The sequence below is a fragment of the Somniosus microcephalus genome, chromosome 7 (assembly GCF_052327205.1).
Source record: "Somniosus microcephalus isolate GS21.2 chromosome 7, FLI_Smic_1.0, whole genome shotgun sequence".
NCBI classification, from domain to species: domain Eukaryota; kingdom Metazoa; phylum Chordata; class Chondrichthyes; order Squaliformes; family Somniosidae; genus Somniosus; species Somniosus microcephalus.
The window spans coordinates 99,622,446-99,635,008 of NC_140993.1; the positions used below are offsets into that span (position 1 = coordinate 99,622,446).

Sequence of the window (12,563 nt, forward strand, 5' to 3'; positions counted from 1 at the left end):
AAGAGAGAGAAGAAAGCAATTGCTACTGATGGGCCTACAGTTATACCCGTTCTTCCACTCCTTATCTGCGCGCCAAATCAGGTCAGTTCATTGTATAACTTTTGGCGGGCTTGGTTTACATGATTACAACCATTTGTTTTAACGACTTTAGGAGTGGTTGTCTCCGGGTCTAATGGCCCCAATGTCCTGGTTGCTTTGTCATGGATAAGACTTAATTGTCCCCATCCTACCTTGATGGCTACTGTGAGCTGTTATCGATTAAACATGCAGAAAGCTAATGGCCACGGTTACAGGCCAATTCTACTTTGATTTGACTCAAGTCAAATAAATGCGTATTCTGTGTTTACTTTGTCTGGCTGGCTCCAAAGAGTCCCTGTTCACAGATTCCTGCATTTTAAATATCGTCCCTGAGCCTGCTTGTCTGCAGAGTCTTGCTTTTAAAAATCCTGTCAATTTTGGTCACGAGGTTTACAGAAGCCATTTTGGGTACCCTGCTTTTAATAACTTGTCCAAAACAGGGTCCCTTGATCCATAACTCGGGGAGTGCGGGAATTTTGAGAAGCCTGCAACTTACACCAGGAACCTATAGACAGAAGTGTGGACACATCTTCAAAACCACAAAACCTATTGTGAGCACGGTGGCATAGTGGTTAGCACTGTTGCCTCACAGCGCTAGGGACCCGGGTTCGAATCCGGCCTCGGGCGACTGTCTGTGTGGAGTTTGCACATTCTCCCCGTGTTTGCGTGGGTTTTCTCCGGGTGCTCCGGTTTCCTCCCACAGTCCAAAGATGTGCAGGTTAGGTTGATTGGCTATGATAAATTGACCCTTAGTGTTAGGGGGATTAAATACGTGGGGTTACGGGGATAGGGTGGGATATGTGTCGGTGCAGGCTCGATGGGCCGAAATGGCCTCTATCTGCACTGTGGGGTTTCTGTGATTCTGTGAGCCCAATCTTGTCCTCGCCTGAGATCTTACACACACCTGCAACAGGAGTCAATGGATAGCAATCAAGAGCAGCAGCTTGACTGCTTTTTCACTTTTCCAGCCCAGGGACACAATTTAAGCACTTATATTTCCACCCTGGCTAAAATCAGCTAACTCAAAACAGATCAGAGATCAAACTTGAGATCGTCATGGCCTTATATGACTTAGTTCCTTACTGAGCCCTTTCATATACCAACTAAGCCATCGGCTGAGCATAGATATTAAATTGTATTTTCTTCCAGTTTTCTCTTCTCCTTTTCTGACTCATACTGCAGTATACGAGCCACGCTCTGAAAATTAAGGTAACAAGTGGCGTACATCAAAATAAGTCATAATTTTAAAGCAAAGTGACTGCCACTCCTAATGAGTGATACTTGGAACGTCTGCTTTATGGTAAACAATATTTTTTTGTGGGATTTCCATTATCTGTCTAGTTTCATTCCAATTCTCTTCCATTCCCTAATGTATTAGAAGCTGTCCTACTCCTTACATTATTATTTCACTTTCCTTGGTCTATTGCAGAGCTACTTACATCAGGAGATATTAGGAGTTACTTAAGATCAACAAGAATGACGCAGGTTACAAAACTATTTAATCATATGTAGAAAGAAATGAATGTATGTATATATGTAACACCTTATCATGTCTCTAAGAAACAGTTCAAACTGCTTCATACACAATGAACAATCCTGCAGTGTAGAGACTGTTGCCGTGTAGCTGTAATAAAAACAGAAAATGCTGGACATACTTAGCAGGTCAGGCAGCATCTGTGGAGAGAGAAACAGAGTTAACGTTTCAGGTCGATGACCCTTCGTCAGAACTGGAAAAAGCTGGAGATGGAACAGGTTTTTAAGCAAGTGCAGGGGCAGGGAAAGGGGGGAGGGGAGGAAAGAACAAAAGGGAAGGTCTGTGATAGGATGGAAGGCAGGAGAGATTAAGAGACATTAAGAGATGGTGCAAAGCAAAAGGAGATGGTAATGGGACAAGTTAAGAAACAAAAGATGCCTCCAGATGGAAGGCAGGAGAGATTAAGAGACATTAAGAGATAGTGCAAGGCAAAATGAGATGGTAATGGGACAAGTTAAGAAACAAAAGATGGCTCTAGATGAAGTGTAAATGGCACTGGCAGAATGAAAGACTGCTGTCATGTGGGAGAGAGAAAAAAAAACATTGACAGACATTCACTATAAACCCACTGACTCCCACAGCTACCTGGACTACACTTCCTCCCACCCCGCCTCCTGTAAGGACTGTATTCCATTCTCCCAGTTTCTCCGTCTCCGCTGCATCTGCTCTGACAATGCCACCTTCCATATGAGTGCTTCCGACATGTCTTCCTTTTTCCTCAACTAAGGATTCCCCTCTATAACAACAGAGAATGCTGGAAAAACTCAGCAGTTCAGGCAACATCCGTGGAGAGAAATTTGAGTTGACGTTTCGGGTTGAAACCCTTCTTCAAAACTGGAAAGAAAATAAAAAGATCGAAGGCAAAGCTGCGATCGAACAAAAGAAGAAAAGGAGACAATAAAAGGTATTAGAAGCCAGATGAGATGGTAATGGGCCCGTGGAGACAAAAGGCAGCTGAGATTAGGTGTGACGTGTACTGGCAGGATAAGGACAGCTGCCAGGTGAGAGAGAGAAACAAAAGGAAAGGAGGGGGTGGGGGGGGGGGAAAGGAGGACCCAAAACAAAGGGGTGGAAAAAATTAAAAGGAAAAAAGTAAGAGGCCGAGGTTATGATCTGAAATTATTGAACTCGATATTGAGTCCAGAAGGCTGCAAAGTGCCTAATCGGAAGATGATTTGCTGTTCCTGGAGTTTACGTTGAGCTTCCGTGGAACAATACAAGAGGCCAAGGACGGTGAGGTCTGAGTGGGAATGGAGCGGTGAATTAAAATGACAGGCGACCGGAAGCTCGGGGTCACCCTTATGGACTGAACGGAGGTGTTCCGCAAAGCGGTCACCCAATCTGCGTTTGGTCTCCCCAATGTAGAGGAGACCACATCGTGAGCAGCAAATACAGTATACTAGATTGCAAGAAGTACAAGTGAATCACTGTTTCACCTGGAAGGGGTGTTTGGGGCCCTGGACAGTGGGAAGGGGGGAGGTATAGGGGCAGGTGTTACATCTCCTGCACTTGCACGGGAAGGTGCCAGGCAAAGGGGAAGGGCTGTTGGGGTTGATAGAGGAGTGGACTAGGGTGTCTCGGAGGGAGCGGTCCCTACGGAATGCTGAAAGGGAAGGGGAGGGGAAGATGTGTTTGGTGATGGGAGCACTTTGGAGGTAGCGGAAATGGCGGAGGATGATCCGTTGAATGTGGAGGCTGGTGGGGTGAAAGGTGAGGACAAGGGGAACCCTATCGTGGTTCCGGGAGGGAGGGGCAGGGGTGAGGGCAGAAGTGCGTGAGATAGAACGGACATGGTCGAGGGCCGTGTCGACCATGGTAGAGGGGAATCCTCGGTTGCGGAAAAAGGAAGACATGTCGGAAGCACTGGTGTGGAAGGTGGCATCGTCGGAGCAAATACGGCGGAGGCGGAGAAACTGGGAGAATGGAATAGAGTCCTTACAGGAGGCTGGGTGGGAGGAAGTGTAGTCCAGGTAGCTGTGGGAGTCAGTGGGCTTGTAGTGAATATTGGTCGATAACCTATCCCCAGAGATGGAGACGGAGAAGTCGAGGAAGGGAAGGGAGGAGTCAGAGATGGACCATGACATGGCCCTTGACCGTGTCCGTTCTATTTCCCGCACTTCTGCTCTCACCGCTTTCTCTCCCTCCCGGAACCACGATAGGGTCCCCTTATCCTCACCTTTCACCCCACCAGCCTCCACATTCAACGGATTATCCTCCGTCATTTCCTCCAACTCCAGCGTGATCCCACCACCAAACACATCTTCCCCCCACCTCCCCTTTCAGCATTCCGAAGGGACCGCTCCCTCCGCAACACCTTGGTCCACTCCTCTATCACCCCCAACACCCCTTCCCTTTCGCCCGGCACCTTCCCGTGCAAGCGCAGGAGATGCAACACATACCCTTTTACCTCCTCCCTTCCCACTGTCCAGGGCCCCAAACACCCCTTCCAGGTGAAACAGCGATTTACTTGTACTTCTTACAATTTAATATATTGTATTCGCTGCTCACGATGCGGTCTCCTCTACATTGGGGAGACCTAATGCAGATTGGGTGACTGCTTTGCGGAACACCTCCGTTCAGTCTGTAAGGGTGACCCTGAGCTTCCGGTCACCTGTCACTTTAATTCTCCGCTCCGCTCCCACTCAGACCTCTCCGTCCTCGGCCTCTTGCACTGTTCCAATGAAACTCAGCGTAAGCTCGAGGAACAGCACCTCCTCTTTTGATTAGGCACTTTACAGCCTTCCGGACTCAACATAGAGTTCAACAATTTCAGACCATAACCTCTGCCCCATTCATTTTTTCCCATTTATTTTATTTATTATTTTTTTCTCTCTCCCACATGGCTGCAGCCTTTCATTCTGCCAGTAGCATTTACACTTCATCTAGAGGCATCTTTTGTTTCTTAACTTGTCCCATTACCATCTCCTTTTGCCTTGCACCATCTCTTAATGTTTCTTAATCTCTCCTGCCTTCCATCCTATCACAGACCTTCCCTTTTGTTCTTTCCTCCCCTCCCCACTTTCCCTGCCCCTGCTCTTGCTTAAAAACCTGTTCCATCTCCAGCTTTTTCCAGTTCTGACGAAGGGTCATCGACCTGAAATGTTAACTCTGTTTCCCTCTCCACAGATGCTGCCTGACCTGCTGAGTATTTCCAGCATTTTCTATTTTTATTTCAGATTTCCAGCATCTGCAGTATTTTGCTTTTGTAGCTGTGTTTACTTTGAAAAATGTTAGCTCCACAGTTGTTCAGATGGCCTAAAGATAAAGGGGGAGAAATTCATTATAGCCCAGGTATGGGCGGTAACCGTTGAAAAGTTTGAGAATTAGCACCAGGCGCTAATGCTTCAGTGTGCATGCAAAATTCAGTCTCATTGCACAAAGAAAGGATTGGAGTGCTAAATCAAGCGCTAATGGCCTAGCTCAGTGGTGTTAAACTCGAAGCGCTGACCAATATCAGGTGCAGTCTAATCACAAGTCATCATTGCCACAGGCTCTTTCCAGTTCTTAAAAGGAATGTTTATTGATGCTGCAGCACCTCATTCTCATCGTTGCTGTCTGTGCAGCCATCTCAGCAAGCAGCAGCAGGTCAAGGAGAAGGAGTTGGACGACTCAAGCAGTCGTAATGATGGCAGATCCACACCTCAGGGGGAGAGCCCGCAGATTCTGCGACCATGCATTGGAGGCGTTGGTGTAAGCAGTGGAAAGACGGCGGGCGGTGCTCTATCCGGCAAGTGGCAGGATGCCCTCGCCGCAAGTCTTCCGCACCATCTGGAGGGAGGTAGCTCAGCACATCCTGGGCAGCACTGTGGTCCCCAGGACCCACACACAGTGCAGGAAGAAATTTAACGACCTCATTCGGGTGGTCAGGGTGAATGACTGCTTCAACAAGTGCTACATACCACCATCTGAGCCACAATCTTCACTCACTGCCCAAAGCACCACATCCCCAGCTCTCACCCACCAACAATCTCTACCTACCAACACTCATACCCACATCTCACACCTTGCACACAATGACAGCTATTCAACTATGGCAGGCACATCACCCAGACACATTGCTCCACGTTCACTCACACACTTTCCTTTCTCTTGAAGGCCAAGGTGGCTCACAATAGGAGGGAGCAAGAGTGCACAGACGGGGGACAAGCCGACACCCAACCACAGTCTGCACTGGAAAATAGAGTGTTGGAGATCATTGGGTGCCAGGTGGTGGGCGCCGTGTCCCCCTTGGGAACAACAACGGCATGTTCATCCCTACTCCTTCTTCTCACATCCCACTTCTCCCTCACCCCACAAGCGTTTCGCACTTTCTAGCTAATCATGCTGTATGCATGCCTTCATGCCCCCCTCCCCTCACTTTAATGTGAATCTTGTGCCTTTATGCTTTCAGCTAATGAGCCAGCACCTGAGCAGCCTGTCTCTGAGGGCACCATAGAGAGCGAGACGGGAGAAGAGGAGGAGGAAGAACACACCGCGTCACTGCATGTCTCACCCGCAGGCACTAGCTCAGACACTGGCACTACGCATTCTTTAGAGGCTAGTATAGTGGAGGGATCTGCACAGGGTGATACACCAGGGACAAGTGGGCTGCAGCAAGGCCGGGGGGAAAGGGTAGCTCGGGCGTCAGCTCCCCAGAGGGCAGGTTCGCGCGCGGGTTCTGCTGCACAGGACTCAGATGAGGACCACGTTGGGGAGGCCTTTTGAAGAAGGGTGATGGGCATGGACACGGAGATGATAGGTGCAATGACAAGGGTGCCCGAGAACCACTTGGCAATGATAAGGAGCATGGAGGAGTCCACCTCCAACATTGCACAAAGCTCTGCGCACATCATGGGGCCCATCATTTCCAGTCTGCAAAGGATGGTAGACTCCCAGAGAGACCGTGGCGACCCAGACCTGATGTCGCATGTGATGGGTGATCTGGCAGCTTCCATTGCAGCACAGGCGGAAGCGACGCAACATCTTAGTGCAGTAATGCAGTGTATGCTTGGTGCCAATCAATCTCAGACTGCTCTCATGCAGTCTCAGCTTGATGCCACGCAAGCTCTGACTGCTGCGATCATGGCTGGGTCTACCACCGTCGACCGAGGCTTCCACGATGTCGCAGCAGGCCAGCAATCTCTGCTCCAACAGATTGGTAGTGATGCTGAGGTGCTGCCCCGGGGGAGTGTCAGTGAGTCAGTGGAGCAGGTACCTGCTGTCCTCTCTCAGGATGACAGCATTCCTGCTCCTACCACTGGCTCCCACCACTGGCATTGCCCTTTTCACTGCCTGTCATCCAGCCAGCCCAGACTGCTGCCGCCCATGCTGAGGTGGTGCAGTCTACAGCTGGGCCTTCCAGGTCCAGAACTGGTCGAGGGCATCCTGCAAGGCCATCTGAAGTCTCCCGTATGGACACTCAGCAGCCTTTCACCAGCCATGCTGCAGCCACTGGGCCAACACTTCGTAGGAGCACTAGAGTAGGCAAAGGCACAGTAATGAGAGGCACTAAGAGATTGCACAAGGGTGAATAGGTAATATTTTTGGTGTAAATATGTGTTCACTGATTTTTGATAAATTTATTAATTCAGTTTGAATTCTTTTGTGGTGTGTCTCATTTCAGCTTTACGCTGTGATATTGCCTGCAATGGAGATGGAATGATGGGGATGTGGTGAGCAACGGGGATCTGGGGTTTGATTCATTGGAACCACAGTCTGATGAGGGGGTCACGAACCGCACTTCCGGAAGGCCAATTGAGTGGCCAACTTCTCCCTCGCTCCTGCTTCTCCTCCTCCTCATCCTCCTCCTCGTCCTTCTCATCTTCCTCTTCTTCCTCGTTGTGCTCCTCCCCCTCCTCTCCCTCTTCCTTCTCTGAGGTGGTCCCGCAATCCCTGGTGGCAAAGGCTGGGCCCTCCTGATAACCAAGTTGTGGAGCATGCAGCAGACCACCACGAAATGGGACACCCACTAAACTGAGTACTGGAGGGTTCCTCTCGAGCAGCCAAGGCAGCGGAACCGTTGCTTCAGCAGGCCGATGGTCTGCTCGATGATGTTCCTGGTGCCAGCATGGCTCTCATTATATGAGTGCTAGGCAGGCGTATTGGGGTTGCAGAGGGGAGTCATGAGCCAGGTGGAGAGCGGATAGCCCTAGTCTCCGGGAAGCCAACCGCGAGCTTGACATGGTGGCTGGAAGAGTGCTGGCACACCGGTCTTGTGCAGGATGAAGGCTTTGTGGCTGCTGCCAGGATAACAGGCATTGACATTGAGGATTAGCTGTCTGTGGTCGCTCGCCAACTGCACAGTAAGTGAATGGTAGCCTTTGCGGTTACGGAAGATCTCAGGATTGTTATGCGGTGCCCGCAAAGCCATGTGGGTGCAGTCAATGGCGCCCTGCACCATGGGGAATCCCGCTATCCTGGCAAAGCCACATGCATGCTCGTCCTGCTTCTCTCTGGTAATGGGGAAGGAAATGTTCTCCCTTCTCCTACTGTAGAGAGCCTCTGTGACCTCCCGGATGCAGCGATGGATGGCGAACTTCGAGACATTAGCTATGTCTCCTGTTGCAGACTGGAAAGATCCACTGGCGAAGAAGTTGAGGGTGACGGTGACCTTGACTGCCACTGGAAGAGCCATGGTTGCCCTGTTCTGAGGCTGGAGGTCTGGTTGCAGGAGATGGCAGAGTTTTGTGACCACCTCCTTGGTGAAGAAAAACTTTCTAATGCCCTGCTCCTTGCTTAATTGGAGGTAGGAGAAGTGCTCTTGGAATACCCTTGGAGGGTAAGGCCTCCTGTTGAGAGCCCTGATGGGCCTCCTCCTCCCTCTGGGCACATGTTCCAGTCTTTCTCGCTGCCTCCGCTCCCTCCGCTGTAGATCCTGGAGGATGAGGTCGGCTGCCAGGACAGCCCCTATTAATGTTACCAAGTGTAGCAGTTTGATTCTTTGAAGAATAAATGTAGCTACTTTTTAGTTGCCACAACACTCCTGATACAAAAGAACCTTGAAATTACTGAATTAATCTGTTGGAGTATGTGAAACTGACAAGAAACCACTGAAACTGCACTAACCTGACAGCTGCGAGTCATTACTGATGCTTCACACCAGCTCTACCTGTCGGTGTTTACTCCAGGCGTTAAGGTAGGTGGCAACAAGCAGTTTAGTAGATCGGGCAGTCAGTGAGCGTTGCACACTCACCGACATCACAATCCACCTGGCGTTGATGTTCCCAGTGATAACTCTTAGCGCCATCGCTATGGGGGGGGGCCAGGATTTGGTGTGTGGTGCTGGATTTGCCTCGCCCCAGTGCTACTGCTCTAGTGCCCAGTTAGCATATCTGGTCAGGAGGCAACGATTGCCGTGCCTCCGGCCTGGGTATTCTGCTGCGGGGAGGCAACTTCACCATCACTGAAGTTAAGGAGATTGGTGGGTGGCTGCCTCCTCGTAGCAGACGTGTTGTACAAGAACGCCCCACTCAGGCTGATCAATGTGTACGCCCCGGCTCTCAGGAACGAGCGGCTGGCCATTTTCCAGCAGCTGCTGCTGCTGCTGGCGACGTCCAGGCCGGTTATTCTGGGCGGTGACTTCAACTGCATCATCGATGCGGCTGGATGATCCGGCAGAGCCGACAGCAAACTGGACACCACGTCCAGACTCCTGATGGAAGCGGTAAAAAACGCCAAGCTGCACGACGTCTTCAGCGACCCTGCAGATGGCGCGCCGTGCAAATACACCTGGTCGAGACCAGGCGGGTCCGTCCGTTCCAGGATAGACTTCCTGTTTGTGTCCCAAACACTCATGGTCAGATCCTTCTTCTCTGACCACTGCCTCTTACTGGCCGACTGTCACCCACAGGAAGACCAGAAAGTTGGCAGAGGTATATGGAAGCTGAACATGAAACTGTTGACCCCAGAAAACATCGAGGAACTCAAAAGGGATTACAAAGGTTGGAGAACCATGAAACCCCTCTTTGATTCCCCGACGCACTGGTGGGAAACGATCAAGACGAACATCAAGAGGTTCTTCATCCTCAAAGGTGTTCAGAAGGCGAGAGAGAGGCAGAGGGGAATGTCACGACTCCAGAAAAGCATGCAGAATCTGCTCCTGCTGCGGTCAATGGGGGTCGATGTCGGGGAGGAGCTCCAAGAGGTGAAGGGCCAGCAAGCCTCGCTCTATGCCTCAGAGTCCTCCAAGATCATCTTCCGCTCCAGAGTCCACTCCGTGGAGCAGGATGAGACGTGCTCGCGTTTCTTCTTCCAAAAGGTACACAGAGGGAGCTCTGTGATCGACAGCCTGAAGGAAGAAAACGGTTCTGTGATGTCCTCGCAGCCTGACATACGAAGGATCAGCAAATCCTTTTACGCCGGGCTGTATGACGCAAAGCCCACAGACAGCGCGGCCTCCCAGTCTTTCCTGTCGTCTATCTCGGAGGTGCAAGACGACAGCAAGCGGGAGAGTCTGGATTACCCGCTAACTCTGGATGAGCTGACAAAGGCCGTCTGGTCATTCGAGATGAGTAAAACTCCCGGAAGCGACGGCTTACCGGTCGAGTTGTATTCGGCTCTGTGGGACTGGATGGGCCCAGGCCTGCTGGAAGCGTACAGGGGTATGCTTCTGGCCGGCAGCATGTCAGAATCGATGAGGAAAGGCATCATCACCCTCATCTACAAACAGAAGGGGGAGAGGGAAGAAATCAGAAACTGGTGGCCCATTTCGCTGCTTAGTGTGGACTACAAGATTCTGTCCAAGGTCATCGCCAACAGGGTCAAGACTGCTCTGGAGCTGGTGATCCACCTGGATCAGACCTGCGCTGTACCTGGCAGGAAGATCTCTGACAGCCTCGCGCTACTCAGGGATACGATCGCCTACGTGCGGGACAGGAGGGTGGACACCTGCTTAATCAGCTTGGACCAGGAGAAGGCTTTCGACAGAATATCGCACACGTACATGATGGACGTGCTCTCCAAAATGGGGTTTGGGGAGGGAATCCGCAATTGGATCCAACTGCTCTACACAGACATCAGTAGCGCAGTTCTAATCAACGGGTGGGAATCAGAAAGCTTTCCGATCAAATCTGGAGTCAGGCAGGGCTGTCCTCTCTCTTCTGTCTTGTTCGTGTGTTGTATCGAACCCTTTGCCGAGTCCATCAGGAGGGATATGGGCATAAAAGGGGTGACGATCCCAGGCAGCGGAGGCACTCAGGTTAAGGCCTCCCTGTACATGGACGACGTCGCCGTCTTTTGCTCGGACCCGCTGTCGGTCCGCAGACTGCTGAGTATCTGCGACCAGTTTGAACTGGCCTCAGGAGCGAAAGTTAATCGCAGCAAAAGCGAGGCCATGTTCTTTGGGAACCGATCCTTTGTGCCCTTCACCGTCAGGTCAGATTACCTGAAGGTGCTGGGAATATGGTTCGGAGCGGCTGGGGCGAGCACCAAAAACTGGGAGGAGCGTATCTCAAAGGTACAACAAAAACTGGGAATGTGGAAGCAGCGCTCCCTGTCGATCATGGGCAAGAACCTGGTCATCAGGTGCGAGGTGCTGTCGGTGTTGTTGTACGTGGCGCAGGTGTGGCCCATACCCCGACCCTGTGCCACCGCAGTTACCCGAGCCATCTTCCACTTTATCTGGAGATCAAAAATGGACCGTGTCCGGAGGGACACGATGTACAAATCTCCAGAGAAAGGGGGAAAGAACGTACCCAATGTCGCCCTCATCCTGATGGCCACCTTTGTGTGCGGCTGCATCAAACTGCGCACAGACCCTCGGTACGCAAACACCAAGTGTCACTACGTGTTGAGGTTCTACCTGTCCCCGGTGTTGCGAAGGATGGGTCTGGCTACGCTGCCACGGAACGCTCCATCCAGTTGGACCGTGCCGGACCACCTGTCCTTCGTGGAAAAGTTTTTCACAGGAAACATCTTTGACCACAAGGCCGTCAAGCAGTGGTCAGCACGTAACGTCCTCGAGACCCTACGGGAAAAGGAGATGGTGGATGCTGTTGGATGGTTCCCCGAGCAGACTGTCGAAGGCATTTGGCAGAATGCCTCATCGCCAGAACTTACAAACAAGCACCAAGACGTAGCTTGGCTGGTGGTGAGAAGGGCCCTCCCAGCCAGATCCTTCATGCACTCCCGACGTCTCTGCTCCACCGCACGCTGTCTGCGAGGAGGCTGCACTTGGGACGAGACCATCATCCATCTCCTTCTGGAATGTGCCTTTGCAAAGAAGGTCTGGAAAGAGATGCAGTGGTCTTTGTCGAGGTTCATCCCGAGCAGCTCGGTAACACAGGACTCTGTGCTCTACGGACTGTTCCCAGGGACGCACACCGAGACAAACATCAACTGCTGCTGGAAGATCATCAACTCGGTGAAAGACGCCCTTTAGTCTGCCCGAAACTTGCTGGTCTTCCAGAGCAAGGAGATGTCCATGACCGAGTGTTGCAGACTGGCACATTCCAAGGTCCAGGAGTACGTGCTGAGGGATGCACTAAAGGTTGGTGCCGCTGCCGCAAAGGCACGATGGGGAAGGGCCACAGTTTAAGGCCCTCCCGCCAGTGTACACCGAGGGGCTGAAACCAGTACTCGGGCCGTATGATGTACAAGTGTGTAAACTGTAAATGCACTTGCAATCTGTTGATGTAAATAGAGTACCATGTACTGTATTCATGTGTATTATGCCATATGTAATATGATTGGTGGATTGCATTGTAATGTAGTAGCCAGACTTCATCTGACGAAGGAGCAGCGCTACGAAAGCTTGTGATTTCAAATAAAACTGTTGGACTATAACCTGGTGTTGTGTGACTTCTTACATTGTAATGTATTGCAACAAGCTTTGATATATGTAATGATAAATGTAATGTAATTTGTAAATTGAGTGCCATGTACCGAAGTTAATTTGTATTGTATCAGATGTGGACTGTATTGTCATGTACATGAACAAAGATTTTTATGAATAAAGTATATATTTTTGAAAAAA

General features: G+C 50.8%; 1 pseudogene; it reads left to right on the forward strand.

Annotated features, from left to right (window-relative positions):
* The first annotated feature begins 11,063 nt into the window (after nucleotides 1-11,063).
* On the forward strand, nucleotides 11,064-11,667 carry LOC147114817 (uncharacterized; annotated as a pseudogene).
* Nucleotides 11,668-12,563: the final 896 nt, after the last annotated feature.